The sequence below is a fragment of the Heteronotia binoei genome, chromosome 19 (assembly GCF_032191835.1).
Source record: "Heteronotia binoei isolate CCM8104 ecotype False Entrance Well chromosome 19, APGP_CSIRO_Hbin_v1, whole genome shotgun sequence".
Classification (NCBI taxonomy): Eukaryota; Metazoa; Chordata; class Lepidosauria; order Squamata; family Gekkonidae; genus Heteronotia; species Heteronotia binoei.
Genome location: NC_083241.1, coordinates 4,444,755 through 4,470,740, shown reverse-complemented (window position 1 = coordinate 4,470,740; position 25,986 = coordinate 4,444,755). Strand labels below are relative to the sequence as shown.

The following is a 25,986-nucleotide window of genomic DNA, read 5'->3' as shown; positions in this document are numbered from 1 at the left end:
GGCCATGCTAGCAGGTGCAAGTGGAGGAGGGGGGTATCAAACCCGGTTCTCCCAGATAAGAGAGCTATGGCTGACCCAAGGCCATGCTAGCAGGTGCAAGTGGAGGAGTGGGGAATCAAACCTGGTTCTCCCAGATAAGAGTCCGTGTGCTTAACCACTTCACCAAACTGGCTCTCTTAGAGCCAGATTCCCCACTAGCCTCGTCCCGGTCTCACGCGTCTCTTCTCTGTGGGGCTTCCATCCAATTTTGCACAAGCTGCCCTGGGGCCGCAACTCGCTCTGCCTCTTTCACGCAGCAAGCAGAAACTGCTTTTTAGGGGACCTTGCTTGCTGCATGAAAGAGGCAGAGTGAGTTGCGGCCCCAGGGCAGCTTGGGCAAAATCAGAAGGAAGCCTTGCTGAGAAGAGGAACGTGAGACCAGGACAGGACTAGTGGGGAATCAGTCCCCCATTTTGTCCCGTGTTGCCACCTGAAGCCCCTGATGTGCCTACATCACTTTTGGTTCTGGGTTACATAGGCACATTGTGGTTAATTCGAGTTTCTTGGAGGTAAGAGGGGATAATTGGGGGGTGGGGGGAGAATGCCTGAAAGCAGGAAACCCTTGTCCAGACCACCAGACCAAGGAGTATGGCAACTCGAGTGTTTCAACCACTCCTCACATGCAAATTACCAGGCTGTCACTGGGACTCCCGAAACGGGAGCATATACAGCCGGGGCTGCGTGAACTGCACTGGCTGCCAGTTACATACCGGGTTCGCTACAAAGTGCTAGTTATCACCTTTAAAGCCCTATATGGTCGAGGACCTGCCTACCTGAGGGACCGTCTCTCCCCATATGAGCCCCAAAGAGCACTGAGGTCAGCAGGGAAGAACAAGCTGACTATCCCTGGGCCAAAGGAGGCAAAATTACAGAGCACCCGCGCACAGGCCTTCTCTGTTACAGCTCCGTGCCTCTGGAACCAGCTCCCGGAAGAGGTGCGGGCTCTGCGGAACTTGGACCAATTCCGCAGGGCCTGTAAGACCATCCTTTTTAGGCAGGCCTTCGTAGACTGCTGACAAAGGATGGCTGTTCAATCCACCAAATTGATCCTATCTAGTGACCTCTGCCACTATGTAAATGGACAGAATAGCGCCAGGAACATCACCGCTGCTGTTAAATTATGGAATGTTTAGACAATTGGAATGGTTTTAGATACTGTTGTTTTAAATTATTGTATAATTTAAATGCTATATTGAACCTGTTGTTAGCCGCCCTGAGCCTGCCCTGGTGGGGAGGGCGGGATATAAATAAAATTTACTATTATTATTATTATTATACTGGACTAACTTCCAGTATAAGCGGTCTCTTCCAAGGTCTCTTCACAGCCCACCAGCATCTGTCCATCATGCAGGGAGTGAGGGAATAGGCCTTTTATCAGCCGATCCTCAATTCTGCACCCTAATCAGAAGAGACCGCCCTCTTCAAGTCACTGAGTAGGACGTATGTAAACTACACACTTCATTCTCTTTATTTACTCTTCTGTGTAATAAAGCATTCGTCAGCAGCCACTGTGAAGAAATGATGGCTCTTTTGTCCTACAAAAGGAAGCGTGAACTTCCTTGTCGTACACTTCCTTACCTTAGAGAGCCCTGGGAAGAACTCAGCCATCCCACACAACACTCCCAAGAGACTTGGGAGGCAAAGGGGTGTTAAATTAATTCGCTCATGATTACAGAATGTCAGGCAAAGGGTCAAATCAACAAAACCAAAAGCTGACAATACATTTCTAGAGTTTCAGCTTCACTTGGCAGAACACTGGTGTCTAGGCAAGATTGTGATTTGTTTCCTTCCTTCATGAGAGCCAGTTTGGTGTAGTGGTGAAGTGCATGGACTCTTATCTGGGAGAACCGGATTTGATTCCCCACTCCTCCACTTGCAGCTGCTGGAATGGCCTTGGGTTAGCCACAGCTCTCTTATCTTGGAGAACCGGGTTTGATTCTCCCCTCCTCCACTTGCACCTGCTGGAACGGTCTTGGGTCAGCCATAGCTCTCTTATCTGGGAGAACCATGTTTGATTCCCCACTCCTCCACTTGCAGCTGCTGGAATGGCCTTGGGTCAGCAATAGCTCTTGTAGGAGTTGTCCTTGAAAGGGCAGCTGCTGTAAGAGCTCTCTTAGCCTCACCTACCTTACAAGGTGTCTGTTGTGTGTGTGTGGGGGGGAGATAAAGGAGATTGCGACCACTCTGAGATTCTAAGATTCAGAGTATAGGGTGGGATATAAATCCAATATCATCTTCTTCACTTGTTGGTCTGAAGGAGCAGAGAAAAGTTTGAGTCCAGAGGCCCCCTGGACCAACAAAGTTTTATTCAAGGTTTAGGTTTATTTGATTTATACCCGGCCCTCCCCGCCGAAACAGGCTCAGGGCAGCTCACTATTCAAAATAAACGACAATAAAAGTATTTAAGTTAAAACATTAAATTAGAACAATTTGGTGCTAATTTCAGTAAAATTTAAAGATGGCATTCAGTCGTCTTAAAACATCCATTCAGATCTAATACCTCGGCGATGGTCATTATTTCAGTTAAATGCAAGCTAGCTGTACTACCTCCCACTCCCCAGAAGTTCTGGGATCCCCTGGCCAGTCGTCACCCTATTGCCGGTCTCTTCAACAGCCTCAGACCAATTTGTAGGATGTGCAGCTCACAGCCCTGTATTGCTCTGTAGTTCATCACAATTTATCTACTGTCACTAAACCAATAGTTGCCCTCCTTGGTCTAAAAACCTACAAATAACCCAGATTGATCCCTCCCTACTACTAAACAAGTCTATCCTATATAGTTAATTAATTCTAATTCAAGATATAAGCTTTCGTGTGCACACTCTTCATGGGTGTGTGTACACACACTTCAAAGTGGCTTGCAACACTTTCCCTTTCTCCACTTTATCATCACAGCAACCCTGTAGGTAGGCTAGGCTGAGAGTGTATCACAGGCCCGTGGCGGAGTGGGGGTTTGAACCTGGGATTTCCAGGTCACAGGCCATCCACCACACCGCACTGTCTCATGTGCATTGGAGGGCTGCAAGCTCTAATTAGCCGAGGACCTTTTAATCAGCGGCAGGGACAGCTAATAGCACATTTTGTTAATTCAAAGTTGGAGTCCCGATCAACAGAGTTTTATTCAATGTATAGGCTTTCATGTTCAAGCACACTTCTTCAAGTACTGTGAAACAGAATTTCCTCAACCAATACATATAGGAAGAGAGAGGGTGTAGGGGGGATTTATTTGTCAGGAAAGCCAATTAGAATTAAGATAGAGACAGAAATAAAAATGGGAATTACCAGTCTACACATATAGGTGGAGTATGAAGATGACATGTATAGAATGGTAGTTTCCATTTTTATTTCTGTCTCCATCTTGACTCTAATTGGCCCTTCCACCCTTCCTAAATGTAATGGCTGAGGAGATTCTGTTTCACTGTATCTGCAGAAGTCTGGGTGTACATGAAAGCTTATACCCAGAAATGAACTTTGTTGGTCTTCAAGGTGCCACTGGATTCAAACTTTCTTCCGCTGCTTCAGACCAACACGGCTGCCCACTTGGATCTTTGTTAATTCAAGTCTCTAGTCCAGATTGTTGGAGGAGTTGTAAACCTAAAGGCTCCCCGTATCGTATGTGGTGGGAATGTCCAACAGTGTCAAACTTTTGGAATAAAGTGATAGAGCAAATAAAAAATTATATTCTATCTAACCATTCCAGTAGATTTCTTTTATTTGATGTCTGGGCTGATAAATTGGTGAGTAAAGATCAGACATCTGTAATCTCGACAATGTTGCTAAGAATTAGACACCCCCACATACCCCCACGATTCAAATGTGGTATGATAAATTATGGGACCAGTATGTAATGGGTAGGACAATGGATAAAGCTTTATTTGAAAATGATACTGATTTGGCTATAGATTATGATTTGCTTTGGGCCCTGGTTTTGGAATTCTTTGGGAATATTTCCTTTTTGCCTAATAGAATTAATTGTAGGCTATTTCATAATTCTTAATAATTTTAGTTTAGCTTATTTATGATTTATATCCCGCCCTTCCCACCAAGTGGCTCAGGGCGGCTTACAGCATATAAGAACATAAGAACATAAGAGAAGCCATGTTGGATCAGGCCAATGGCCCATCCAGTCCAACACTCTGTGTCACACAGTGGCCAAAATATATATACACTGTGGCTAATAGCCACTGATGGACCTCTGCTCCATATTTTTATCCAATCCCCTCTTGAAACTGGCTATGCTTGCAGCTGCCACCACCTCCTGTGGCAGTGAATTCCACATGTTAATCACCCTTTGGGTGAAGAAGTACTTCCTTTTATCCGTTTTAACCTGTCTGCTCAGCAGGTATAAAATCCAACATGGAGATATAAAAAATTTAAACATGTTACACAGTTTATACAGTTATAAACAGTTAAAAACATTAGAAAACATATAGCGGTCTAATAAACTACACTCAGTTTTGGATGCCGGTTAGTTATAAGCCAGCCGGAAGAGGGCTGTCTTGCAGGCCCTGCAGAACTGGGCAAGGTAATATGCTAATACCTAGCATATTATGTATTGTTTTTGTAAATTGTTTGTTATATGCATACAATGATCTAAATTGGATTCTTTTATGTTAGATTTATATTTATGTTATTTATTTTCCCTATGTTCCCTTTGCACGGGATTAGATTCAATAAAATAAAATCTATTATAAAAAAAAATTCAATCAATTTCTGCCATACCCTTCTGTGAAGCCCCTTTTGTTTTGATAACAACCCTATGAGGTAGTTGAGGAGAGAGAATATGACTGGCCCAAGGTCTTCCAGCAGAGATTCACGGCAGAGCATGATTCTGGTATGTTACTGCAGTCAGAGTGAAAGGGAAAATACAACAAGGAAGACTTGGTTTCTAACAATGAGTGACAGCTCAGTAAGTGGAAAATTCTCTCAGAGATCCTTCCGTCTCTCAAAAAGGTTTCTCTATTGACATTTTCGTAATGCACAAAATTTATTTATGTCTGACTAGCTGGTTCATAGAAAGGCAGATGAGTCACTGGTTGATTGTCCTATGTGTAAAACTGGTTGATTGTCCTAGAGGGAATCAATAAAATCAAAGTTTAAGGGCCTTAAAAATTTGATACTGACCATTACGCCAGCCTCAACAGGAAAGCACCCTCTGCGTTTGTCCCCCATAGACATCAGAACAAAGAATCCAGACCACAGCATGCCAACGGAGCAAGGAACTCCAGAGGGCCCATATAAGCAATTCAAACCACACACCCCAGGGAAGGAGAATGAAGCTTAAACCACTTGATTCAATCCACTGGGAAACATTTTCCCAAACAGGACACAATTATGAAAGAGATTCATCTCTCAAAACAAGTGAGAATTTCTTTATGCTCTGATGTCTATAACTGGACAGAGGTTGACCATTTCAGTGCTGCTAACACCGGTCACATCTTAGCCAATTCGGTGTAGTGGCTAAGTGCGCGGATTCCCACCTGTGAGAACCCGGTTGGATTCCCCACTCCTCCACTTGCAGCTGCTGGAATAGCCTTGGGTCAGCCATAGCTCTTGTAGGAGTTGTCCTTGAAAGGGCAGCTTCTGTGAGAGCTCTCTCAGCGCCACCCACCTCACAGGGTGTCTGTTGTGGGGGAGGAAGATAACGGAGATTGTGAGCCGCTCTGAGACGCTGAGATTTGGAGTGGAGGGAAAGGAAAGAAAAGGTCCCCTGTGCAAGCACCAGTCGTTTCTGACTCTGGGGTGATGTTGCTTTCATGTTTTCACTGCAGACTTTTTATGGGGTGGTTTGCCATCCCCAGTCTTTTACACTTTCCCCCCAGCAAGCTGGGTACTCATTTTACCGACCTCGGAAGGATGGAATGCTGAGTCAACTTTAGGCTGGCTACCTTAATCCAGCTTCCGCCGGAATCGAACTCAAGTCGTGAGCAGAGAGTTCAGACCACAGTACTGCTGCTTTACCACTCTGCGCCATGGGGCAGGATATAAATCTAATATCATCATCATCAACCACAGTAAAATCCTATGCAATAAGTAATTCTCCGCCATGTCAATGGGATTTACTCGAAGGCAAAGCATGCATGTAGGAGCCCTGTGGTGCAGAGTAGTAAAGCTGCAGTACTGGAATCCAAACTCTCTGCTTACAACCTGAGTTCGATCCCAGCAGAAGTTGGGTTCAGGTAGCCGGCTCAAGGTTGACTCAGCCTTCCATCCTTCCAAGGTCGGTAAAATGAGTCCCCAGCTTGCTGGGGGGAAAGCGTAGATGACTGGGGAAGGCAATGGCAAACCACCCTGTAAGAAGTCTGCCGTGAAAACGTGATGCGACATCATCCGAGTCGGAAACAACTGGTTGTTGCACAGGGGACTACCTTTACCTTAAAGCATGCATAACAACACCAGCTAAATGTTCCAGGCTGCTCTAGATTCCAAAAGTTAACATTTCCACGTTGTGCTTATTACAGATACTTTAACAAATCTGCCAAATGTCTATGACGCCGCATACGGAGCAAAGAGATGCAGGTACCAGGTGTCCAGATTTTGATAACAATAGCTACAAGAATAATGAAACAATTATGTTTTGGCAGGCTCTTAGTTTCCTCCCTCCCCCCCTTTTCTTTTTTTTCCCTCCCTTCCAAATTCAGTTTTGACATTTATACGAGTTGCATTAATGAAAAAGCTCAATGCAAGATTATCTCTTTATCATAAGACTAAAACAATTAGAGACATTCCATTGATGGATGCAGCGGTCCTCTCCGCGGCACAATAATTATCTTTTAATGAGCCCACATTAATGTAAATTGGATTCATCAGGAAATAAATTTCACGTCAAATGGGAGACGCTCTCTCCAGGTAACCTTTCGCGAAAGCCGGGTAAACCCTGAAGCTTGGTGCGTTCATGGGATGGAGTTCTTTAAAGTCTCGGGCGAGAAAACGATTCCGGTAAGATCACAAAGCCCACCGAGACCCTGCAGTCCCTTTTTATGGGCTTGCAAAAACTATGTCAAATGAGTTTGTTGCTTCACCTTTGATTAAGCACGGATTTACAGTTCATTAATCATGGAAATCTGATCGGGATCCCCCTTCTCCTTCCCTATTAGCAAGGCTTTGCCCTCCTCAGGGGCTTCGTTGTTGCAAAGTACACACTAATTACTGCTGTTGGAACATCACAGATGAGACTCGCACAAAGCTGCTGTGTCCTCTGCTCCTGAATAATTCACTTCTTGCTCAGGCTAACCTGCCACTCCCCCCCCCCAAATCATGACTTCCTACACGCCTCTGAATCTTAAAAGGCACAGTTAGCTAGTCAACTCACCCCAAGTTCTGAGCTTGTGCAGAAACAGAGGCCTCCTATCTCACCCCCCTTTGGTAAATGAGGAAGGATAAACTTGTCAACAGGAGGGAAAGTAGCATGGTATAGCGCGGGGGTGGCCAAACCGCAGCTTGGGAGCCACATGTGGCTCTTGAACCCCCCACCACCCTGTTGGTCAGCTTGGAGAAGGCATTTGTCTCTTTAAATCACTTCTCCAGCCAAGCTTGGAAAATGCATTTAAAGTTAAAAGTTGCTTTCTTTCCACCTCTTCCTTCCCCATTTATTTTTTTTAAGAATTTAACGGTTTTATTACAAAAGAAACCAACCAACAACAACATGAAATACAAAATACAACATACTAACATACCACAGACTAGCAACATTCCATCAAACTAACATCATACCAAACTCCCCAATCATACGAGGAGCGTTCGAGATCATCAATTTACAAACTTTATTGTTCCAAATCAACACCTTTTTCTTTCACCCAAAGATAAACTGGATTCCACGTCTCGCTACATTTCTGCATATTACCCTCTCGTAATCTTGTAGTCAACATATCCATCTCTGCGGCTTCTAATAATTTTGCAATAAATTCTTCTCTATTTGGTATTATGGATGTCTTCCAGTATTTGGCATAGAGAATTCTCGCTATAGTAACAATATGTAATAGCAATTTACTGGTGGGTTTAGAAGGATTGTTTCTACAGATGCTTAACAGGTACAACTCTGGTACATGAGGTAAGTTAATTGTAAGAATTTTGTTGATCCATGTACCTATCAAAGCCCAATTTTTTTTTTTGAATAGTCGCATTGCCACCATATGTGGTACATGGATCCTTTAGTTTTTTCCCCCATTTATTAGCCTGCCTTCCTTCCTGACTGCCTGCTCTCAAATATCTGACGCTCATGTCTTGCAACGCTCAAGCATTCCACTTTACGCTTACAGTTGGACCCAAAACTTCTTCACTCTCCTAAATTTCTTGGAGAACAGATAGGCGGAATGAAATGAATCCGGCCTCCTGACTCAGAATAAAGCTCCACTTCGATGAATGGGACTTAGCTTGCTGTCTATCGGGTGCCAAGCCCAATTAAAAAAAAAAAATCCCCAGGCTTTTAATTAAGGGCTTTATCTTTTAAAATTAGTTTACAACCTGCTTCTGGAGAGAGAATTGTGGTTCTGCAAGACTTGTCTTAAGCTGCAACAGGTTTTGCGATGTTTTTAATGCTCTGGTTGGGTCCTTAAAGCTATGTTTAATGGTGGTTACCTTTCAGCTGTAGCAGGCCTAATAGTCCCCACTGGCCAAATCCCAGCTGAGCTTGGACGCTAAACAGGCCAAAGCTTGGACCAGAGACCACTGGAAAATACAGAACTTATTAGAAGCGGAGTTTGTTCGTAGACCAGAGGGGGCGATAGAGTATGTTCAAATATGACTGAATAAAAGAAGTCGTCAGAAAAGGTTGAGTCCAGTGGCAACTTTAAGGCCAACAAGTTTGATTCAAGGTAAACGCTTTCACGTGCGTGCGCACATTTTGCAAGGTGCGTGCACACAAAAGCGTAATAAATTTCATTGGTCTAAAAGGTGCCACTTGGACTCAAACTTTGATCTGCTGCTTTAGGCCGACACGGTGACCTGCCTGAATCTATCCAAAGAAGAGTGCCGGCACATGAAAGCTGATATCTAGACTAAAACTTAACAGGCACCACTGGACTCAATACTGTGCCCTGCTGCTTCAGATCAACACAGCCATCCACCTGCATCTAAAGAAACAGTTGTTCTCTTGCCGAATCCATGTGGGGCTAGGGTTGTTAAGCTCTAGGTGGGGGCTGGAGACCTCCTGGAATTACAGCTGGTTGCCACACTACACAATAAAGTGGTTTATTTATTTTTAAACACTTATTCCGCTTTTCAGGGACAACTCCTAGCCAGTTTGGTGTAGTGGCAAAGTGTGTGGACTCTTATCTGGGAGAACCAGGTTTGATTCCCCACTCCTCCATTTACAGCTGCTGGAATGGCCTTGGGTCAGCCATAGCTCTCGTAGGAGTTGTCCTTGAAAGGGCAGCTTCTGGGAGAGCTCTCTCAGCCCCAGCCACCTCCCACGGTGTCTGTTGTGGGGGAGGAAGATAAAGGAGACTGTGAGCCACTCTGAGATTTGGAGTGGAGGGCGGGATTATAAATCCAATATCATCATCATCTTTTTTTTCCTGGAGAAAATGGCTGATTTGGAAGGTGGACTGTGTGGCATTGGGGAGGGACGGTGGCTCAGTGGTAGAGCATCTGCTTGGTAAGCAGAAGGTCCCAGGTTCAATCCCCGGCATCTCCAACTAAAAGGGTCCGGGCAAATAGGCGTGAAAAACCTCAGCTTGAGACCCTGGAGAGCCGCTGCCAGTCTGAGTAGACAAGACTGACTTTGATGGACTGAGGTTCTGATTCAGTAGAAGGCAACTTCAGATGTTCATATGTCGGCGGGAGGGATGGTGGCTCAGTGGTAGACCGTCTGCTTACTAAGCAGAAGGTCCCAGGTTCAATCCCCGGCATCTCCAACTAAAAGGGTCCAGGCAAATAGGTGTGAAAAACCTCAGCTGGAGAGCCGCTGCCAGTCTGAGTAGACAAGACTGACTTTGATGGACCGAGGGTTGATTCAGTAGAAGGCAGCTTCATATGTTCATATGTGTTCATTGTACCCTAACAAGGTCCCTTTCCTCCATAAACCCCACCCTCCCCAGGCACCCTCAGATCTCCAGACATTTCCAAACCCATAGTTGGCAACCCTGAGAGACCAAATAAATAACACCCTCAAGGAAGGCGAGGGTTGCTGCATTGAGGAAGGCAACACCAACCCACCTCTACCCATCTCCTGCACTGAAAACCTCCATTGGAACTTCACGGGTGACCATGAATCGGTTGTAACTCGAGAACACACTTTATACCTTAGTTTTTTGTGACTTCTATGCAGTTTTATGTTTTTATCACAATGTAAGGCCACCTGGAGTAGGTTCTCTGGAAAGACAACCCGGATAAATAAGGCTGCTCAGCACGAGTGCATAAAAATATCACAGTGTTCAAAGATTCTGATGTTTTCTCCAGTATGCCTCTCACCATCCAACCTAAGCCTGAACACAGGCTGCAGGATAGATTTGGTCATATGTCCCTACTGTTGTGCAAAACAACAAGCCAATGGCTACAGAAATCCCCCTCCAGCACCATCTCACTGCCTAAAAATGGATTTCTCTTCTGCAGATGTTTTACAGCAGACAGCAAAAGCTTTCAGGTAGAGGGGCAGAGATCAAAACTTCCTGCTAGAGAAGACCTTCAGGCCCAATAGAGGAGAGAAGTATCCCAGATCTCAAACAAAACTTCCCCAGACCTCAAGCATGGAGGGGCTGCTGGGAAGCAAAGGATAATGGTGGGCAAACCTGACTGCCTTGAAATGGTGGAGAAGTGCGCAACCACCAAGTGCCACGGTCCACAATGCATAAACCTTAGATCTGTAACAGCTTCCTCCTGTCCTAAACCAACCACCCGATTGTCTCTTGCAGCCCCCTGCACCTGTAAACCCCCTCATAACCTCAATGTGATATAGGTATGTCAAACCCCGGGAGGGAGAAAAATAAAGCCTCTTCTACCTATAGGATATGAGCCCCATGGCGCAGAGTGGTAAGCTGCAGTACCGCAGTCCAAGCTCTGCTCATGACCTGAGTTTGATCCCAGCAGAAGCTGGATTTGGGTAGGTTGGCTCAGCCTTCCATCCTTCTGTGGTCGGTGAAAATGAGTACCCAGCTTGCTGGGGGTAAAGTGGAGATGACTGGGGAAGGCAATGACAAAGTCTGCCCAGAAAACGTCCCGCTGCGATGTCATCCCATGGATCAGTAATGACTCGGTGCTTGCCTTTTACCAACCTAAAGGAAGGTCTTACCATAGAGTCTTTGGCACTTCCTAGAACTACCTGGAAGTGAAAAGGGAATTTCTGGAAATGCTAAAACTTCAGGTTTTACCATAAAGATTCTGGCAATTTTTTTAGCTACCCTTCACACATCCAGGTAGCTCCAGGAATTGCCAGGAACTCTACGGCAAGAACTTCCTGTAAGAAAATAAAGCCTTGTTTTTCCTTTTACGTTTTTCTCCTGGGATGCTGCCCTTCCACAACCCTCCCACCAAGTTGCCAAGGGATGCCCGGGATGCCAACTCTCCCTCTTGGGGCCTTCAAGCACAGTTGGCAAAACCCTTCCCTTGCTTCTCCTCTCTTTGCTCTCTCCCAACAGGCTGTAAGCTCACTGGGGCGGGGCCCTGCTATTCTGCCCCGGGGCACAGCCGGCTCCACAATACTCAAACCTTTTTCAGGCTGCATTGTCACCTTCTCCAGGTAAGGTTGGCAGCTTCCAGGTGAGTCACAGGAGAAAACCCTATGGTTCCGCGATGACCAGTCTCCGATAAAGCAATAAGAAGACTGTGTCCTTCCTGTATTTGGGTGTTCTGTATATCAGGGTAAGTTGATAAGATTATTTGTATGAGAGTGGGGAGAGACGGTGGCTCAGTGGTAGAGCATCTGCTTGGGAAGCAGAAGGTCCCAGGTTCAATCCCCGGCATCTCCAAAAAAGGGTCCAGGCAAATAGGCGTGAAAAACCTCAGCTTGAGACCCTGGAGAGCCGCTGCCAGTCTGAGAAGACAAAACTGACTTTGATGGACCAAAGGTCTGATTCAGTATAACGCAGCTTCATGTGTTCATATATGTTCATAATATTATAAGAATTTGTTTTGTATATTTGCTTTATTGGAGGCTGGTCATCCTTAGGGTTTTCTCTTGTCACTCTCAGCCGCCCTGAGCCTGCTTTGGCGGGGAGGACGGGATATAAATCAAATAAAGTAAAGTAAAGTAAAGTATGCTGTGATTCTTTGTTTGTTGCACAGCTTCCAGGTGAGGCCTGGAGATCTCCCAGAACTACCACTGACCTCCAAACAAAAGAGATAATTTCCCTAGGAGAAATCGACTGCTTTGGAAGGTGGACTCTAAGGCATTGTACCTCTCAAAGGCCCCTCCGCTCCCTGAACCCACCCCTTCCTAGCAATGTTCCCTCTAAGCTGTGGAGTCTTGTGAGCAAAAATTCTACTTTGTGAGCTACTGCATAAATTAGTTTGCTCTGGGGCCATTTTTCATGAGGCAAGACAAAAATGTGTGGGGAAAGGAAAAGGTCCCCTGTGCAAGCACCAGTCGTTTCCGACTCTGAGGTGACGTTGCGTTCACAACATTTTCACGGCAGACTTTTTATGGGGTGGTTTGCCATTGCCTTCCCCAATAAAAAAAAAAAGTGTGAGCCAGAGGCTAAAAAAATGCAAGCTAACTCACACTCAGCTAAGAAGACGACGAATTGCAGATTTATACCCCACCCTTCTCTCTGAATCAGAGACTCAGAGCAGCTTACAATCTCCTATATCTTCCCCCCCCCACAACAGACACCCTGTGAGGTGGGTGGGGTTGAGTGGGCTCTCCCAGCAGCTGCCCTTTCAAGGACAACCTCTGCCAGAGCTATGGCTGACCCAAGCCCATTCCAGCAGGTGCAAGTGGAGAAGCGGGGAATCAAACCCGGTTCTCCCAGATAAGAGCACTTAACCACTACACCAAACTGGCTCTTAGAGGGAACACTGCTCCCCAGTCTCTACTCCCAATATCTGCAGGAATTTCCCTACCTGGAGCTGGTAACCCTGTCTCCAGAAGATTTGCCCATGTGGCAATCTGACGGGAAGCAAAAAAAGAAAAAAGAAAAAAGGCCACACCACCCGACAACCATATGCAATAAAAAACAAGTTCCCCATCACTTGCTGGGATTGCGTGGACCATGCCACGTTCCTGCACGGCGAGGAATACATTCAGTCACTCCCATGGGAGAGAGCAAGGGAAGGGCTGTGCCCCAGAGCAAGGCCTGAGCAGAGGGCTGCTCCAAGGTGCTCATTAGCTGCCACGGGAATATGAAAAACAAGCCGTGCAAGTGTTTAAGTGTCAGGGATAGCTGAGGGCTAATTAGCCTGAGGGGATGAGAGATGCTGGCAGCCCGCTCCCTTAGGAGCCAGGGCTAATGACCGCCAGGGTCCCACCAGGTACAAGGGAGGGAAATCACACTCACAACATCCTACATTTTGTTGAAGGAAGGAAGGAAGGAAGGAAGGAAGGAAGGAAGGAAGGAAGGAAGGAAGGAAGGAAGGAAGGAAGGAAGGAAGGAAGGAAGGAAGGAAGGAAGGAAGGAAGGAAGGAGTTTACGTAAGCATTGTAAAACCACTGAAAGAATCCACATACAATATGCATGTACAAAAAAAACCCCTTAATAACGTAAATACAGCCTCCTTCTTCATCATCATCAGTCAAATCTGTGGGGTATTAAATGCAAGAGACATTCAGTTCGCCATAGGCTTCCCAACCCTCCCGCCCTGGCGAGGGACCCCAGGATTTACAGCCTTTTCCCCCGCTCTCCAAAAAAAACGGAAGCGGGAAGAGGGAGGGAAACGGCGCCAAGGAGCGTAGCGAGCTGCCCCATCTCGGAGGAGCAGCTAAGGTGAACCGGAGAAGAGGCGGCAGCAGCGCAGCGGCATCGCCCGCTCCGCTCCGCCTCTGAGGTGAATCAGAGAAGGGGAGGGTGGAGGGAAGGAAGACATTTAAAAAGGTGTGCCGTCCCTTGAAATGTGATGGCCAAAACTCCTGTTGGGGTTCAGAGATGCTTGTCACACACTTGCTCCTAGCTCCACCCCCAAAGTCCCCAGAAATTTCTTGAATTGGACTTGGCAACCCTAGATCGCCATTGCCTGTCCCTGGATAGATGTGTCCTTGCCATAACTTTGTAGCTCCCAGGTTGGGAATGACTAATGTACAAGCCAAAGAAAATCCTCATGCACTTGCCTAAGGAGCCTCCCATCTGACACTCCAGAGGAAAACTGTGGTGGGCAGCACCAACTTATAGCAACCCCATAAGATTTTCAAGGCAAGAGAAGTTCTGGGGCAGTTTGCCACTGCCTGCTTCAGCATCACAACCCCGGACTTCCTTGGTGGTCTCTCATAAAATCATAGAGTTGGAACGTACACCTCCAGGGTCATCTAGTCCAGTGCCAGGAACAATGCAGGGAATTCACAAATACTTCTCCCCCACACACACACACACCCAGTGACGTCTGTTCCATGCCCAGAAGATGGCAACTCCCTCCCCTGCCCCCATCCAAGTCCATCCAAGGACTAACCAGGGCTGACCCTGCTAAGTTCCCAAGATCTGACAAGATCAGGCTAGCCTGGGCCATCCAAGTCAGAGGCTTGAGGAAAACAGCAGACAGAAAACGATGATTCACTTGACCAGTGATACCCACTTAGTAGATTGGAATCTACCTGTGGCTCTTTCATATGTCATCTGTAGCTCTTCTGAACACTGCCCCACAATGTGGCACCCACCTCATATTTCAGGAAAGTGGACAAGGCCACTGCCTGGTGGAGCTTGCAGCAGGCAGGTAGTTTCAACCCTGAAACAGCTTCTGCCAGAGCAACCTGTAAGCTCCAAAACTCCCTGCAGTGCTGGCCTTGTTCTGGGGCTAGAAGAAGAATAATACCGGAAAGTTGGTAGAAACCATTATCAAGGACAGAATGCATAGGCACATTGATGAACACAAGTTATTGAGGAAGACTCAGCATGGGTTCTGTAAGGAAAGATCTTGCCTCACTAACCTGTTACAGTTCTTTGAGGGGGAGAACAAACATGTGGACAAAGATGTTGTTTGCCTTGACTTCCAGAAAGCTTTTGATAAAGTTCCTCATCAAAGGCTCCTTAATAAGCTCGAGAGTCATGGAGTAAAAGGACAGGTCCTCTTGTGAATCAAAAACTGGCTAATTAATAGGAAGCAGAGAGTGAGTATAAATGGGGAATCTTTGCAGTGGAAGATGGTAAGCAGTGGGGTGCCGCAGGGCTCAGTACTGGGTCCCATGCTCTTCAACTTGTTCATTAACGATTTGGAGTTGAGAATAAGCAGTGAAGTGGCTAAGTTTGCAGATGACACTAAATTGTTCAGTGTGGTAAGAACCAGAGAGGATTGTGAGGCCCTCCAAAGGGATCTGTTGAGGCTGGATGAGTGGGCGTCAACGTGGCAGATGAGGTTCAATGTGGCCAAGTGCAAAGTAATGCACATTGGGGCCAAGAATCCCAGCTACAAATACAAGTTAATGGGTTGTGAACTGAGAGAGATCTTGGGGTCGTGGTAGATAACTCACTGAAAATGTCAAGACAGTGTGTGATTGCAATAAAAAAGGCCAACACCATGCTGGGAATTATTAGGAAGGGAATTGAAAACAAATCAGCCAGTATCATAATGCCCCTGTATAAATCGATGGTGTGGTCTCATTTGGAATACTGTGTACATTTCTGGTCACCGCACCTCAAAAAGGATATTATAGCATTGGAGAAAGTCCAGAAAAGGGCAACTAGAATGATTAAAGGTTTGGAACACTTTCCCTATGAAGAAAGGTTAAAACGATTGGGGCTCTTTAGCTTGGAGAAGCGTTGACTGTGGGGTGACATGCTGAGCAGTAGGGTTATAACGGATAAAAGGAAGTACTTCTTCACCCAAAGGGTGATTAATATGTGGAATTCACTACCACAGGAGGTGGTGGCGGCTACAAGCATAGACAGCTTCAAGAGAGGTTTGGATAAAAATATTGAGCGGAGGTCCATTAGTGGCTATTACCATAGCATATTATTAGAACTGTCTGGGGCAGTGTTGCTCTGTATTCTTGGTGCTTGGGGGGGGGGGGGCAAAGTGGAAGGGCTTCTAGCCCCACTTGTGAACCTCCTTTTTTTTTGGCCACTGTGTGACACAGAGTGTTGGACTGCATGGGCATTGGCCTGATCCAACATGGCTTCTATTATGCTCTTATGTTCTCAGGAAGAAGAAGATGATGAAATTGGATTTATATCCCACCCTTCACTCTGAATCTCAGTCTCAGAGCAGTCACAATCTCCTTTGTCTTCTTCCCCCACAACAGACACCCTGTGAGGTGGGTGGAGCTGAGAGCTCTTCCAGAAGCTGCCCTTTCAAGGACAGCTCTGCAAGAACTATGGCTGACCCAAGGCCATTCCAGCAGCTGCAAGCGAAGGAGTGGGGAATCAAACCGGGTTTTCCCAGATAATTTATTTTAATGTTGTTTTAATTGTTGTTTTAATGTTGTAAGCTGCCTTGAACCCACTTGCAGGATAGGGGCAGGGTATAAATTGAAAAATTAAATTAAATTAAATAAGAGTCCACGCACTTAACCACTACACCAAACTGGCTCTTTTGGCTGATGGTTACTGTGAATGTGGCTCTCTACAACCTATGGAGGGAGCACCACTGTCTAGTTTTGACATTTAGAATTGTAGCCTTTTTAGATTCATCAGTGTCAATATACTCAGACGTAACTCTGCTTAGAATACCACATTTAACAAAATGTGTGGGAAAAGGGGACCAACCCAGAGTGAGCCGCCTTGGATAGCTACCCTTCCGAATCCCAGAAGGTTCTCCATCTGTATGTACGCAGAGTCCTCTTCTCTTCCAACAGAAGCCACTTTTTGCATACCTTCTGCGCCTCAGCCGCCCCCCTCCAATTTAGCTCTATTATCGTTCCGCCGAAGCGGTCGTATCATTTTTTATTTTTGATTGGGTCAGTTATGAGGCAAGCAGGGTGGAAATTGCTTGCAAATAGCAGGACAGCACCCTACACCCTACTTATACGTGTTGGTGGTTTTCCCGAGGCGAATCTTTTCAAGCTTTTATTATTTTGTTTAGCAAGTCAGATGAATGGATCATTGTCAGAACTGCAGGCTGAGAACTGAAGCCTCCAACTGCGCTTCTGCGGAGCGTGATGGCTGAGGCTAATTTCTGCAAGGAAGCTGACTAAATGGGCACAAATGTTCAGGAATGCTCAGAAGTAGTCTGCAAGGGCATGCGCCATTTAGGTTTACTTCGGGGGAGAGGGGCGCTCTTTCAGCCCCCTTGGCTCCCCCCCTCCCCCCGCTGCCCATCCTCGCGGAACACGTCTGACAATTTGGGTCTCCCTCCGTTTGCTCAAGTGAGCACCATTACGAAAAATGGTGTAGGGATCAGGGCCCCACCAAACGAATGCTGTTACATTGTGAAAGCAACGTCACCCCAGAGTCGAAAACGACTGGTGCTCGCGCAGGGGACTACCTTGACCTTGACCTTTTTAGGAGAGACTTGAGTTCTGGTAATCAGCATCTGTTGATGTTCCCCAGACCTAGAGATAGCTGGCTGTCCTCAGCCAGGACCTTCTCTGCCTTGGCCCCAGCCTGGTGGAACTCTGGAATTTGTCATCTGGGCCTTCCATCTGGGCCTTCTGGGATTTACTATCTTTCCTTAGGGCCTGTAAGGCAGGGATGTTCTGGCAGGCATTTGGTTGAGGGCAGCAATGGTTCTGGCAGGGCAGGCATGTGGTTGAGGGCAGCACCCCACTTCCACACCCCCTCCCATGAGTTAGCGCCATGAGACAATGGCGTAATTGGGACGTTGACAGCCAGGGCCAGCTCGTCCACTAGGCAGATTAGGCATTTGCCTAGGGCATCAGCACAGCCGGGGAGCTGAATTCAGCCCTCCCCCTATGCAAATCCCTATTTGCCTTCCCAGCCTCCTCCCTCCCTCCCTCCCTTCCTCACAGTTTCAGTGCCCGGGAAGGGCCAGTGGAGCACTGCGCTTCCCGGGCTCTTTAAAAGTGCCCCCCTCCGCGATCAGCTGATCGGTGTGTAAAAAACAGCGCTGGAGGCTTGCGGCTCCAATGCCAGCCCTCTGGCACGATCCCGATCAGCGTGGGGTTGAGGGGGCAGCAGCAGCTGGAAGGAGGAGCAAGCCGCTGAAAGAGTGTCCACCACCTTCCCGCTTCCTTTCCCCACAATCCAGGAAGGCCTTAAGGATGCCAGAGCATCGTTTTGAATAAGAACATAAGAACATAAGAGAAGCCATGTTGGATCAGGCCAACGGCCCATCAAGTCCAACACTCTGTGTCACATAAGAACATCAGAGAAGCCCAGTTAGATCAGGCCAATGGCCCATCCAGTCCAACACTCTGTGTCACAGAAGAACATAAGAGAAGCCATGCTGGATCAGGCCAATGGCCCATCAAGTCCAACACTCTGTGTCACACAGTGGCAAAAAATGTTATATACACACATACACTGTGGCTAATAGCCACTGATGGACCTATGCTCCATATTTTTATCTAAACCCCTCTTGAAGGTGGCTATACTTGTGGCCGCCACCACCTCCTGTGGCAGTGAATTCCACATGTTAATCACCCTTTGGGTGAAGAAGTACTTCCTTTTATCCGTCTTAACCTGTCTGCTCAGCAATTTCATCGAATGCCCACGAGTTCTTGTATTGTGAGAAAGGGAGAAAAGTACTTCTTTCTCTACTTTCTCCATTCCATGCATTATCTTGTAAACCTCTATCATGTCACCCCGCAGTCGACGTTTCTCCAAGCTAAAGAGTCCCAAGCGTTTCAACCTTTCTTCATAGGGAAAGTGCTCCAGCCCTTTAATCATTCTAGTTGCCCTTCTCTGCACCTTCTCTAAAGCTATAATATCCTTTTTGAGGTGCGGCGACCAGAACTGCACACAGTACTCCAAATGAGACCGCACCATCGATTTATACAGGGGCATTATGAATGTGTTCAGGCATTTTACTTATATGCTTTGTTTATATCCCACCTTTCTCCCCAATGAGGATCCAAAGTGGCTTATCCTCTCTCCATTTTATCCTCAAAGCAACAGCCCTGTGAGGTAGGTTAGGCTGAGAGGGCGAGACTGGCCCAAGATTCCCCAGCAAGCTTCCTTGAAAGAGTGGAGATTCTCAAACCTGGGTCTCCCAGATCCTAGTCCAACACTTTAACCACTGTGTCACACTGGCTCCCCAAGCACCAAGTTGTATGTGGCTGTTTTAAGGCAAGGAGATTTGGGGGGTGGAGCCTGGAGAGGGTGGTGTTTGGGGACGGGAGGGACCTCAGGAGGGTACAATGCCATAGACTCCGCCCTCTATGGCAGCTATTTTCTGCAGGGGAACTGACCTTGGTCACTTAGGGATCAATTGTAATAGCAGATCTCAAGGTGCTCTTGGAAGCTGGTGACTCTAACAGGTACACACACCAAATGGGCAACATCTTTTGCCTGCTTTGTGCTGCTGACTGCTCACTTTGTCTCTGACTGCTCAAGACAGTGTGCGTTTGTCAAGACAGTGTGCGTTTGTCAAGACAGTGTGCGTTTGCAATAAAAAAGGCCAATGCCATGCTGGGAATTATTAGGAAGGGAATTGAAAACAAATCAGCCAGTATCATAATGCCCCTGTATAAATCGATGGTGCGGTCTCATTTGGAGTACTGTGTTGCAGTTCTGGTCGCCGCACCTCAAAAAGGATATTATAGCATTGGAGAAAGTCCAGAAAAGGGCAACTAGAATGAGTAAAGGGCTGGAGCACTTTCCCTATGAAGAAAGGTTGAAACGCTTGGGGCTCTTTAGCTTGGAGCAACGTCGACTGCGGGGTGACATGATAGAGGTTTACAAGATAATGCATGGGATGGAGAAAGTAGAGAAAGAGGTACTTTTCTCCCTTTCTCACAATACAAGAACTCGTGGGCATTCGATGAAATTGCTGAGCAGACAGTTTAAAACGGATAAAAGGAAGTACTTCTTCACCCAAAGGGTGATTAACATGTGGAATTCACTGCCACGGGAGGTGGTGGCGGCCACAAGTATAGCCACCTTCAAGAGGGGTTTAGATAAAAATATGGCGCACAGGTCGATCAGTGGCTATTAGCCACAGTGTGTGTGTATATATAAAAATTTTTGCCACTGTGTGACACAGAGTGTTGGACTGGATGGGCCGTTGGCCTGATCCAACATGGCTTCTCTTATGTTCTTCTGTGACACAGAGTGTTGGACTGGAGGGGCCATTGGCCTGATCCAACAGGGCTTCTCTTCTGTTCTTCTGTGACACACGGTGTTGGACTGGATGGGCCATTGGCCTGATCCAACAGGGCTTCTCTTATGTTCTTATGTGACACAGAGTGTTGGACTGGATGGGCCACTGGCCTGATCCAACATGGCTTCTCTTATGTTCTTCTGTGACACAGAGTGTTGGACTGGATGGGCCACTGGCCTGAGCCAACAGGGCTTCTCTTATGTTCTTCTGTGACACAGAGTGTTGGACTGGATGGGCCGTTGGCCTGATCCAACAGGGCTTCTCTTATGTTCTTATGACAACGCATACCATTTTCGATTCCCCAGCTTTTCCAGCTGTTTTACCCCCTATCGCCTCCTCCAGCTTGGAGCAAAGCGATCGGCATTGTATTTCATGGCTCTGGAGGGGGCGGGGAGGAAAGGCAGTAAAGAAATTCTGACATTTGAAAGCGGAAACATACTTGATTCTTGGCGTTCTGTCTAGCAAAACTGGCAACTGCCGCTCAGTTTAAAGAGTGCCGTTTCTTAACTCCCGGCAACCTTTTATATTTTTTTTAATACTTCCATTTTTAACAGTTATGGTTTATCACCAACGTCCATTTGTTACCGCTCCATTCCCAGACAAGATCAGAAAAGCGTCGGTAAGCAATGATTTTTTTCCTCCAGACTTGGGACTGTTTCAAGTATCTATTAATAAACTGTTTGGGAGAAAGATAACTCTGTGACTAATGCGATGCTTTCTTGTGGGCCTGACTTTCCCCCCTGGCAATGACGGAACGCAAGCACAAAACCAGCGACTGCGCGTTTTTGGGGTCCACGGTGGGGCATCCTTGAAGATTAAAGGGAGGGTTGGTTCATGCCTCCTCATTTGCTGATGGTAATTAACTTCCGCAATCTGCTAACCTTTCAGCCGCCTTCCTGTTATCACAGGGGAAATGCTGACATTTTAAAAATGCATGCAAAGACTGAATGTGTGAGGATGGTGTTTGTTATTATTATTATTTTTAAAGAGAATTTACGTTGGTTGCTTCTGTGTGAAATATAGGGGAAAGGGGATATGTGCATGCTCCTAGAATTATAGATCTTGCTACATTCCACTGGGGTCTTATACTTAGGAAGAGCCCCATGGCACAAAGTGGTAAAGCTGCAGTACTGCAGTCCTAAGCTCTGCTCACGACCTGAGTTCGATCCCCAATGGAAGCTGGGTTTTCAGGTAGCCGGCTCGAGGTTGACTCAGCCTTCCATCCTCCCGAGGTCGGTAAAATTAGTCCCCAGCTTGCTGGGGGGAAAGCGTAGATGACTGGGGAAGGCAATGGCAAACCACCCTATAAAAAGTCTGCCGTGAAAACGTTGTGAAAGCAACGTCACCCCAGAGTCGGAAACGACTGGTGCTTACACAGGGGACCTTTCCTTTTCTTATACTTAGACAGGAGCTGTAGGCTCTGCCGAAGTGGGATGAAAAGCAGTTTATTTGCTTCTTCACTTACCTTTCTGGCTGAGACTTGAAGCACAGTACAAAATAGAAAAGCAGTGCAATTGGCTAGCATAAAGCACCCCAAAAACAATTTATAGGGTTGCCAATCTGCAGTTAGGGTCAGGGGATTCCCTGGTTTGGAGGCCCTTCCTCCCTCTTTAGGGTTATCAGAAAGCAGGGGGTTGGAATTGAATGTCCTCTGGGAACTCTATTATACCCTATAGACTGGTTCCCATAGGGCAGGGATGGCCAAACTTGCTTAATGTAAGAGCCACATAGAAGAAATGTCAGATGTTTGACAGCCTGAAGAGAAAAGTCGGAAACAGCTGGTGCTTGCAGGGGGCTACCTTTACCTTTACTTTATCTTTATTAAAACTGTTAATACTTTTGTTGCACAGAAAGCTAAAATACATATGTATACACTTTACAACACAACCATACTAGAAGACTTTTTTTAAAAAAGCTGGGAATAACAGTCCACAAAAGACCGGCATAGGGAAAGGTTAGAGAACTGTTTTTGGGCACCAGTGGGAGAAGGAAACACCCATGTACCCTATAAATCACAGACCACTGTTTGCATCCTTATGCATCTCTCTCTGCCTTGACACCAAGGTTAGTAAATTCAGCTCCTACAAGAGCTATGAAACTATTTTTAAAAAATTTTTAGGCTGCCCTTCCCTGAAAGCAGGGCTCAGAGTGTCTTACAACAGAAAGAAACATATAATAGATAACAATAAGTTAAAATCCTACAATACAATACATAATGCACACATAAACAATAATTCAGTCCATTCCAAGATGGAGTGAAAATTTCAGATCTCTGCCTTACATGCCCTACTTCTGAGTGTCGCTTCCCTTGAAAACCATATGGGACCTAAAACCAGCTGCTACGTAACAACACTTTCCTCCACTGTTGTCCTCTAGAATGGCGGACGGGACACTCCCGAGAAGGAGGAGGAGGAGAAGAAGAAGATGATGATATTTGATTTATATCCTGCCCTATACTCTGAGTCTCAGAGCGGCTCACAATCTTCTTTACCTTTACCTTCTTTACCTAGCTCTTACAGCAGCTGCCCTTTCAAGGACAACTCCTAAAAGAGCCATGGCTGACCCAAGGCCATTTCAGCAGCTGCAAGTGAAGGAGTGGGGTATCAAACCCGGTTCTCCCAGATAAGAGTCCGCACATTTAACCACTAACCGCTCTCTCTTTATAAGGACTTTCTTTTGCCTGCGCATCAGCCATTCCCATCCTGAGGGCTGGGAACCTCTGAAGGCCACAGAATTATGGCAAGGGTGAATCTATATGCATCCTAAGTCTGGTCATTTTGATCTTTTGGTCCTTATATGTTTTCACAACCAACGGAGAACAATAGCATAGCTACCATCACTTCAGGTGGCTGTTTGTGAAACTTTCTGATATTGACGTTCCGGACCGGTCTTCAGAAATGCTGGGCAGCACTGCTGAACATAATCCCAACTGTGCAGCTTGGAGAGGGCACTGGGTGAAGCGTGGGTTTCAACCCTAACATCCATTGCACCAACAGCTTCAGGCAGCCATCTCGTATACCCCTCTGTTTCCACAATGTGGCCGATCCTTGCCGGGACTGCGGCACCAAATTATTCTTTCTGCCCCACGCCCTCTTGAGAAGGCACGCTTGCCGTATAAGGCAAAGATGATCAACGGCAGCTCGAACCCAAATCAATCTTCCGGCTGCTCTGGTGTCGCCTCCTCGAGATGCAAATAATGTATAAATTCTCTAAATCTATTCCTGCACTACCGCCAGCAGCCTGGAAGTCAAGTAAACACGAGTAATCGCAGATATAATGGCATTGTTTACGAGGGAATTAAAAAAAGGCCCCAGACATGCCCATCCTGCAGCTCATAAATCTATTAAAAAATTGCATCCCACAGTTTGTAAGAGAGTTCTAATTTACTCCGTCCCAAGCTTCCCACAGCTGATGTGGAACCAAATTAAATCTGCAGAAAAGAGAGAGAGAGAGAGAGAGAAGCCGAATGCAGATTCTTTTTTTTCTTTTATAAGGAAAAGAAAAGTTTCATAATGGTCTTTGAGGAGGTTAATTTTTTTTAAAAAAACTTTGTATCACTGTGCATGCTCACCCACTGCCCACCAGCTCTAAGTAGCTCTGCTCACTGTATCCCGTTCCATTGCCTGAAGAAGTACGAACGAAACGCTGTTTGGTCTTAACTGTGTTACGGGACTCCTACTTCGCTCAACATGGCTGCCCAACTGGATCCATCTCATTGTTGTGTTCTCTGGGCCCTTAGCTGTACTGACATGTTGAGTGTGCTCAACTTGAATTATTTTAACTTTCACTATACTGTCATTTATGGTTTAAATCTGTAATTATTAATTGTCGTTTAAATTATGTTGTTCTCCGCCCTGAGCCCGCTCGCGGGAAGGGGCGGAATACAAGTCAACTAAAATCAACCAACCAACCAATCCATCTCGGTCCACTTCCCGTCTTCCCTTGGCTCATTCCTCCTCGTCTCTGGCTTCTTCCCCTCTGAAATTTCTACCCTCCAGCTCCTCCCTGGGAGCCAGTTTGGTGTGGTGGTTAAGTGTGTAGACTCTTATCTGAGATAACTGGGCTTGATTCCCCACTCCTCCACTTGCAGCTGCTGGAATGGCCTTGGGTCAGCCAGAGCTCTCTTATCTGGGAGAACTGGGTTTGATTCCCCACTCCTCCATTTGCACCTGCTGGAATGGCCTTGGGTCAGCCATAGCTCTCTTATCTGGGAGAACCGGGTTTGATTCCCCATTCCTCCACTTGCACCTGCTGGAATGGCCTTGGGTCAGCCAGAGCTCTCTTATCTGGGAGAACCGGGTTGGATTCCCCACTCCTCCACTTGCACCTGCTGGAATGGCCTTGGGTCAGCCAGAGCTCTCTTATCTGGGAGAACAGGGTGTGATTCCCCACTCCTCCACTTGCAGCTGCTGGAATGGCCTTGGGTCAGCCAGAGCTCTCTTATCTGGGAGAACCGGGTTTGATTCCCCACTCCTCCATTTGCACCTGCTGGAATGGCCTTGGGTCAGCCATAGCTCTCTTATCTGGGAGAACCAGGTTTGATTCCCCATTCCTCCACTTGCACCTGCTGGAATGGCCTTGGGTCAGCCAGAGCGCTCTTATCTCTGCTACCTAATCTTAAATAGGTACATACATGGCCTGGCCCGACATGGCTCGGCCCAACCAGACAAGGCCCGGCCCAACAACATCTCTTTTATGTCAGATTCGGCCCTCATAACAAATGAGTTCAACACCGCTGTGGTTGCAATCCTGGGGGGCGGGTCTAGGAGATTCTCAAAGCTATCATGGAAACCCGAAGACTCTCCTTACTGCTTCACATCTCGTCTTCTGAGCTCTTGCTATCTTGGCAGATGGAATGTTTGAAGACAGTAAAAGAAAAAGAAAAATCCTGGTTTTTCAACTTTTCATCTACCTGGCAACGTCGCTCCATTAGCCGGTGAACGTTCTCAAAATTGCAAATTCAACATTCACTTTACAAAGCAGCAGATTTTTCAAGTTATCTGGGGTGAAGTCTCGTTTTAACACATACCTGTGTGGAGAGAACAGAATTCTGCTGCGGGAAGTGAATTTGTGTCCATTGCATTTCTAAAAGTGGATTCGAGGACCCAGTCACATTAATAATTTGTAATTACATGCTCTTTGGCCTTCTGTTAAAACAAGAAAATCACAGAGCCTGAAGAGAGCTCTATGCATATTTCAACATGGACAGCCATTACATTTAAATGACCAATGATACAGTAATGTAATCACTCCTAAAAATTCAGAGAAGGGAATCTACTCCTACTAGAGCCAGGGTAGTATACTATTTAGACTGCGGAAACTATGTCCTGGAAGAACCAGGTTCAAGTTTCTGCTTAGCTTTGAAGCTTGCTGGAAGATCTCATGCCAGTCTCAGCCTAAGCTACCTCACAGGGGTATTGTTGGAGAAAAAGCAGGGGAAATAACCATATATGCCACCCAGAGCTTGTTGAAGAAAGAGTGGAATAAGACATGCATAGACAGGTATTTCGATACTTGTTTCACAGTATTATTCCGCCTGAAAGTCCTTCGCCTAATATTTAAATTTTTTCCATTGTCTTGTTCTAGGAAATCGGCCTTGCAAATAGAAAACACGGAAGTTGCTAGCCCACAATTCTGCCATTCCTAACTACC

The 25,986-nt window shown here is 46.5% G+C and overlaps 1 protein-coding gene and 1 non-coding gene across 2 annotated transcripts in view; one reads left to right on the top strand and one right to left on the bottom strand.

The window, feature by feature from the left end:
* MEGF11 (multiple EGF like domains 11) overlaps positions 1–25,986 on the bottom strand; it is a 495,160-nt gene that overhangs the window by 335,837 nt on the left and 133,337 nt on the right.
* On the top strand, positions 9,819–9,893 carry TRNAS-ACU (transfer RNA serine (anticodon ACU)). Its single transcript has one exon. It is a non-coding gene; the product is annotated as a tRNA-Ser (tRNA).